An 8,524-nucleotide genomic window follows, 5' to 3' on the forward strand; every position below is an offset into this window, starting at 1 on the left:
AGTTGTTCCTGGATCTCGGGACCCTGGCAGTGGCGGCCTGCACAGGCTCCGCGGAAGGGAAGTGTGGATAGTGACCTGTGCTCGCACACAGGTTTCTTGGTGGCGGCAGCAGCAGCCTTAGCGTCTCATGCCTGTCTCTGGGGTCTGCGCCGTTAGCTGTGGATCACGCCCGTCTCTGGAGTTCCTTTAAGCAGCGCTCTTACTTCCCTCCCCTCGCACACCAGGAAACAAAGAGGGAAGAAAAAGTCTCTTGCCTCTTCGGCAGGTCCAGACTTTTCCCCCGGACTCCCTCCCGGCTAGCCGTGGTGCACTAACCCCTTCAGGCTGTGTTCACACTGCCAGTCCTCTCTCCCTGCGCTCCAACCGAAGCCCGAGCCTCAGCTCCCAGCCCCGCCCGCCCTGGCGGGTGAGCAGATAAGCCTCTCGGGCTGGTGAGTGCTGATACTCTGTGTGGGAATCTGTCCACTTTGCCCTCCACACCCCTGTGGCTGCGCGCTCTCCTCCGTGGCTCCGAAGGTTCCCCCCTCCGCCACCCACAGTCTCCGCCTGCGAAGGGGCTTCTAGTGTGTGGAAACCTTTCCTCCTTCACGGCTCCCTCCCACTGGTGCAAGTCCCATCCCTATTCTTTTGTCTCTGTTTATTCTTCTTTTTTCTTTTGCCCTCCCCAGGTACGTGGGGAGTTTCTTGCCTTTTGGGAGGTCTGAGGTATTCTGCCAGCATTCAGTAGGTGTTCTGTAGGAGTTGTTCCACGTGTAGATGCATTTCTGGTTTATCTGTGGGGAGGAAGGTGGTCTCCGTGTCTTAGTCCTCCGCCATCTTCCCCTGGATCTCTCTACTTTTTTATGTGTCTTAATTTCCTGTAAGAATTAAAAAGATAGATAGAAAAGGAAGCCCTGAGTGGATTGGCCTTACAGTAGTGTATCCCACTTCTCCTTGGGTCCTAGTACTCATGCTTGAGTCACCCTATCCATGTTTATCTTCTACATCCTTTCTCAGCACCTCTCCTGCCTAAGACTTGTCTGTGCTGTTTCCTGTGTGTGCAGCACTCTTCCTTACCCCTTTGTGCCTTCCTAACTCCTACTCCATCCTTAAGACTTTGGCACAGTTTTTCACTTCCTCAAGGACACCTCTGATTTGGTCAGATCTCCGTGATGTATGCTATTGTGGTACCAGCTACCTCTCCTTCCTAGCAATCATCACACTTATAATTTTACATTCATAGGCCCCTAAAGATAGAATCCACACCCATTTTATTTAACACAGTACACCAGTACCTGTCTCAGTTTACAGTACTCTTGTTAAAGAAAAATTTTGCATGGGACACTTTTTCAAAATGTCAAGACAGATTTTTTTCAGTACTACTGCAGTAGGAGACAGTGTCTTCAGGTGAACTGAGCTCAACTCCAATCTTTGTAGAGGTGACGCAGCATTTTAAAGGAACAAGTGAAGTCACATGGAAGGAGAATGTGCAAGGCTTTAGCAGAGAAAGGAAATTAGAAAATTGCAAAACGCAGGTGGGACGGTTCAATTTGAAAAGACTCTGTCTGCTAACCAGGGCTTATTGAAGTTAGGCTCCAACTCTCCTGCAGAGACTGGGAGACAGGATTCCTACCTGTACTGATGATGACATTGCAAGGGGATGGCTCTCAGGTTCTTGAGAAAGACATTCCTGGGTTAAAGAAGATGTGACACATCTCAAAGAGAAAAGAACTTGTGATTTACAATTTCTAAAGTAAATGCTCTAATAAAAGGGGTCTGTTACAAGTCAGGGTTTTGGGTGGAACAAACAGCAAATTGTTTTTCAGCTTTCTCAGGCAGGCATCGAAGGACACTGAGGTAATCATCCTAGGAACACGGCCTTGAGCTGATAGAAATGATGGTAGTGTTTGTTGACTCTTAGTGTGGGGGTGTGTGAAATCATTTGTGCAGAGGGTTGCCATTCTTATAGATGTAGGCTGATGCCTAGTTGAGAAGAGGGCCCAGAGGAGCTTGCCTAGACTTTAGTCAGTGAGAGAGTCTTTGTTACTCTATAAATATTTGCTGAATGTTTTACCATATAGGTGAGAAAAAAGTGTACTGGAAATAAGAAGCCAGAGTTGGTCACACTGGGGATCAAAAGGGCTCAAGTTTCAGTAAGTGTGAAAGAGAAAAAGTGCTTACTCTAGGTGGAGAAAGCTGGAGCAAGGTTTTCTGATTGTATCCATTGATATAAAAATATAAAATAATAAACACTTCCTAGTGTTATGGGATTTGTCCATTTCCAGTCCTAAGGATAGACATGATTCTAAGTAGAGAAGATAAAGTGAGATATAGTTCTCTGTGTCCATCTCTGCTTTAGGCTTTAAAACTAAGAGAACATTTTTATTGTAATATTACTATGAGCTTCTACAAAGTTATCAATAACTGAATCCACATATGGCTATAATTTGCTATAGGGTGAAGCAGCCACCTCTAAATAGAAAGCACTGGGTGGATTCCTTGGTGCTTTATGATTCTGACAGGTAAAAGAAACTGATAGGCCTGGTCAACAAGCTCTGAACCATTTACCTCAGTGGTTATTTTTGTCTCTTTCTGGAAGGCTCTGCAGTGTGCCTGTATTAACTGGAGCATAAGGAATGTGGCCTTCTCAAAAATTCATAATTCAGAGCACAGACCGTTGCTAATTACAGAAATAATGAATACATACGGTTTCCTATCTCCTTAATTATTTTATGTTTTCTTCTTTTGCAAAACACAAGCCAGTTGCCTGCCGAGATGCAATTCCTCGTTCACAGAGGAAACCAACTTGTCAGCTCCAGCTAGTTGGGATCAGTAAATCTTCCTGGGTTAATACTTGGAAAGGAAGCGTGCTGTAAAAATTAAGGTAGATGTATTTGATCTGGGGGAGAGGATCATTTTTATCCTTTTGCTTTAAGTGGAGCCACTTGGACCTGTAAGATCAACTTCACTGTGGAATGGTCCTGTGGAGCAAGCTGTAGGGAACTTGGAAATTCTTGAAGAAACATATAAATATTTCTCATTTCTTTCTAAGATAGGTCACTCACAGAGGAGTTCTACCAGAGGCAAGATGTGGAATTTATGGTATTCAGTGGAAAAAAAGTTACCTAATAATAATGTGGATGAAAACGTTAGTGGTTTAGAAGATGTCCTCAGAAGCATTTGATGGGTGAAAAAAACTGAGATTTTATGCAAGTCTTCTAGACCATTTCTCTGCCCACCTTTTTTTTTAATAAACAGCTCAAAAGTTTCCCCAAATGGCTTATCATCTTAGGAGTGTAGTTAATTACGGTGGCTCTGTAGCTTTAGTGCAAGCAAAGTTTACCCCAGGGAACTTCTTGTAGGTTGCTGGACCTCTTTGCTAGTGAATCTGTCTGATTCAGGAAGTCTGGATTGGGTTGCAGAATCCATAGTTTTAACTAAGCACTCAGGTAGTTATGGCACACATCTTCCACGGGCCACAATTTGAAAACACTGATGATATAAAACCTGCCAGCGTATATGGCTAGAAACTCTTGAGTTGTGTTTATAATTACTATGACGATAAAACTAAATAATGTCAAGCACAGGGTTGATAATCAATATGTACTTGATTAACACTGCTTAATATGAGTTTTAATGCAAGTATAAAATTGTTGTCTTAATTAGATTACAGTCCTGTGAGCACCATCAGCCTCTGGTTTTAGCCCCCTGTTTCAAGGGTTAGTACTGCTGTCCTACACACTGCTGTAGGGTTCAATATTGGGTGTAGGATAGGACAAGATAATGTTGCACAGACGAGCAGGGGCTTCAGACACTGGTTTTCACAGTCCCTATCCTAGGGACTCTCTGTATACCTTTGAGAAATTCATTTAACTTCTTAGGCTTAGTTTGCTCATTCTTGAAATAAGAATGATAATGTCAATATCTACTTTCTAGGATTATGTGATGTTTAGATGAGAAAATATAAAGTTGTTAGTGCAGTTCCTGGAATATTTGTAAGTGTTTAAATGAAGAATGAATGAAAGAATAATATTTTTATCCACATAACACTTCGATTTTATTGTCAAGAGGAAAGCAGTGACACCCTGGGGAATAGGGTTCTTCTATAAGCCTAGAAGCTGAAAGTTGAAGGTTTCAAGTGCACTGAGGCATATGGCCCCTAATATTATGAGAAATAGCGATTGTCTCACCATATGGCTTTGGTTAAAAACCCATAAATAAAGAGATTTGAAACAATTTTTAACAGTTTGGACTGGGTTAGGAAATAGCAGAGGCTACAAGAAATGAGAGAAGCCACACCAATTACTGGGCCTATACATGGTACATATTACTAAAAATTTAGCATTGCTGGGAGTGAGGCGGGTTGTTTTTGCCTTGGTTCTATACCTGCTCTCTACTTTCTGGTGAGGAGCCCCAAACAAAAGCTAGATTCTATGCTCATGATCTCCAGGGACCTTTATTAAATTCTCGCTTCACCAGTGAAGAACTACTCCTCTAAATTCTAACCATCGTATGGTTATCAGCATTTAATCATATGAGATAATACATGTATAAACATTATCCCAGTGCCTAGTACGCAATAGGCTCTCAGAAAATGTTGGCTATTATCATTAATACTTTTCATTGCAATTTCACTTCCTAGATTTTAACAGTGTCTCCCTAAAAACACTGAAAACTAGGGAATAATGCTAGAACTATCAGTCTACTATTCATTAATGAGTGGAGATTGGTTATCTAAATGGTGCTCCATTTCACTTTACCTTATATCAGCACTCCCTTGTCTTCTGGCTTACGTAGCTTCTCATGAGGAGTATGTTCTGATTTTTTGTTTCTTTGTATGGAATGTCTTTTTTTTTTTTTCTGTCTGCCTTTAAGATTTGCTCTTTATATGTGGTTTATAGCAACTTGAACATGATGTCTAGGTTTACGTTTGTGCTTTTATTTGTTGTTGTTTCAGTATTTATTCTGTTTAGGGTTCTCTGAACCCTTAAATCTGTGGTTTGATGCCTTTCATTGTTTTTGAAAATTCCTGAGCATTATATTTATACACATTTGTTCTACCGCATTCTCATTCTCCTGTAGGATTCCAATTATGTATAAGTTAGACAATTTCATATTTTTTACCGATGTTGAATGTACTGTACTACCCCCTACTCATTTCTTATTGTGTTTTGGTCTGAGTAATATCTATTGATTGATCGTGAAGGTCACTGATGCTTTTCTTAACCAAGTTGAGTCAACTGATGAGCATGGAGGCATTCTTTATCTCTGTTACTGTGTTAATTATTCCTAGGATTTCCAGCTATTCTTTTTTCTTTTACTAAGGTATAATTGACATGTAGCATTATATTCGTATCAGGCATACAGCATAAAGATTCCATATTTGTATATATTGTGAAATGATCGCCAAAATATGTGTAGTTATCATCCATCATCATTACGAATCCATCACAGCTGATGTTTTTGTGTGTGCACATGATGACAACTTACAAGATCTACTCTCTTAGCAACTTTCATACGTGCAATACAGTATTTTTAACTATAGTCACCATGCTGTACATTACATGCCCATTATTTAGTTATTTTATATCTGGAGCTTTGTACCCTTTGACCACCTTCAGCCATTTTGCATACCCCCTCTGGCAGCCACCAATCTGTTCTCTGTATATGAGGTTTCTCTCTCTCGCTAAGATTTCACATATGAGATCGTACAGAATATGTCTTTCTTTGTCTGATTTACTTAGCACAATGCCCTCGAGACCCATCCATATTGTTGCAAATTTTCTTTATTATTATGGCTGAATAATATTCCATTGTATATAGAGACCACCTTTATAAAAATATTTATTTATTTATTTGGCTGTGCCGAATCTTAGTTGAAGCATGCGGGATCTTCATTGCGGCATGCAGGATCTTTAGTCATGGTATGCAAACTCTTAGTTGTGGCATTTGGGATCTAGTTCCCTGACAAGGGATCGAACTCGGGCCCCCTGCATTGGAAGCATGGAGGCTTAGACACTGGACCACCAGGGACGTCCCAAGACCACATTTTCCTAATCTACTTATCCATCAATGGACACTTAGATTCTTTCCATATTTTGTCCATTGTAAATAAGGCTTCAGGAAACAAAGGGGTGCATATGTAATTTGGAGGTAGAGTTTTTGTTTTCTTCAGATAAATACCCAGAAGTGGAATTGCTAGATCATATGTTAGTTCTTATTTATTATGATCCTCCATACTGTTTTCCATGGTGACTGCATGAATTAATATTCCTACCAAAAGTGTACAAGGTTTCCCTTTTATCTACAGTCTCACCAACACTTGTTATCACCTGTCTTTTTGATAATAGCCATTCTAACAGGTGTAAGGTGACATCTTATTGTGGTTTTGATTTACATTTACCTGATGATCAGTGATGTTGAGTATCTATTCCAGTGTCTTTTGGCCACCTGTATGTCTTCTTTGGAAACATGAAGATTTAGATCCTCTTCCCATTTTTTAATTGGATTGTTTGAGTTTTTATTGAGTTGTATGAGTTCTTTATCTATTTTGGATATTTGTCCTCTTATGATTTGCAAATATCTTCTCCCATTCAGTGGGCTGCCTTTTTATTTTGGTGATGGTTTCCTTCCTGTACAGAAGCTTTTTAGTCTGGTATAATCCCACTTGTTTATTTTTGCTTTTGTTGCCATTGCCTTTGGAGTCAGATCCAAAAAAAAAATCTCTCTGAGACCAATATCAAGGAGGTTTTCACCTCTGTTTTTGCATAAGAGTTTTATAGTTGCTGGTCTTACATTCAAGTTTTTAATCCGGTTTCATTTTTCTACATATGGCTGTCAAGTTTTTTCAACATCATTTATTGAAGAGACTGTTATGTACCATTGTACATTCTTGCCTCTTTTGTTGTAGATTAATTGGCCATCTATGCATGGGTTTGTTTCTGGGCTCTTGGTTCAGTTCCATGAATCTGTGTGTCTGTTTTTATGCCAATACTATGTGCTTTAATTACCATAGCTTTGTAGTAGTTGGGAATCAGGGTGCATGATGCCTTCAGCTTTGTTCTTATTTTTACTTTTTATAGTTTTACCTCTTCTTTTTCGAGACTGCTTCTACTATTCAGAATTTTTTGTGGTCGCATACAAATTTTAGGATTGTTCTAGTTCCGTGAAAAATGCCATTGGAAGTTTGGTAGGGATTGCATTGAATCCGTAGATTGCTTTTGATATAATGAACATTTTAACAGCATTAATTCTTCCAATCCATGAGCATGGGATATCTTTGTATATTTACTTTTGTCTTTTTCAATTTTTTCATCAACACCTTACGATTTTTAGTGTACAGTTCTTTCACCTCCTTGATTAAATTTATTTCTAGGTATTTTATTCTTTTGGATGCAATTGTAAGTGGGATTGTTTTCTTAATTTCTCTTTCTGATATTTTGTTGTTTCTGAATAAAAATGCAACAGGTTTTTGTATATTGATTTTTGTACCTTGCCAATTTACTGAATTCATTTATTAGTTCTAACATGCTTTTTGATGTAGTCTTTGGGGTTTTCTATACATAAAAACCATGTCATCCACAGATCGTGATAGTTTTACTTCTTCCTTTCCAATTTATATGTTTTTTGTTTCTTTCTCTTGCTTAACAGTTGTGGCTAGGACTTCTAATACTGTGTTGAATAAAAGTGGCAAGAGTGAGCATCCTTGTTTTCTTCCTGATCTTAGAAGAACAGCTTTCAGATTTCCACCATTGAGAACGATGTTAGCTCTGGGCTTGCCATATATGACCTTTATTATGTTGAGGTACATTCCCTCTATACCTACTTTTTTGAGAGTTTTTATATCGTAAATGAATGTTGAACTTGATCGAATGATTTTTATGTATTTATTGAGATGATAATATTTTTATCAAGGTGAATTAGCACATTGATTTGGAGATGTTAAACCATCTTTACATACCTGAAATAAATCCTACTTGATCATGGTATATGATCCTTTTAATGAATTATTTAATTCTGTTTGCTAACGTTTTGTCGATGATTTTTGTGTCTACATTCATCAGGGATACTGGCCTGTAATTTTCTTCCCTTGTGGCATCCTTGTCTGGTTTTGTGATCAGGGTAACGCTGGCCTCATAAAAGGAGTTTGAAAGTGTTCCCTCCTCTTCTAGTTTTTGGAGGAGTTTAAAAAGGACTGGTATTAATTCTTCTTTGAATGCTTGATATAATTCATCAGTGAAGCTGTTTTGTCCTGGACTTTGGTTTTTTGGGAGGTTTTTGATTGCTGATTCAATTTCCTTACTAGTAATCAGTCTGTTCAGATTTTCTGTTTCTTCATGACTCAGTCTTGGTAGGCTTTATGTTTCTAGGAATTTATCCATTTCTGCTAGATTGTCCAGTTTGTTGGCATCTAATTGTTCATAGTAGTTAGTCTCTTATTAGTCTCTTATTATCCTTTGTATTTCTGTGGTATTAGTTGTAATGTCTCCTCTTTCATTTCTGATTTTATGTGAGTTCTCTCCCCCCCCCCCCCCCCCCCCCTCTC

Source organism: Neophocaena asiaeorientalis, unplaced genomic scaffold (genome assembly GCF_003031525.2).
Source record: "Neophocaena asiaeorientalis asiaeorientalis breed wild unplaced genomic scaffold, Neophocaena_asiaeorientalis_V1.1 scaffold405, whole genome shotgun sequence".
Lineage (NCBI taxonomy): Eukaryota > Metazoa > Chordata > Mammalia > Artiodactyla > Phocoenidae > Neophocaena > Neophocaena asiaeorientalis.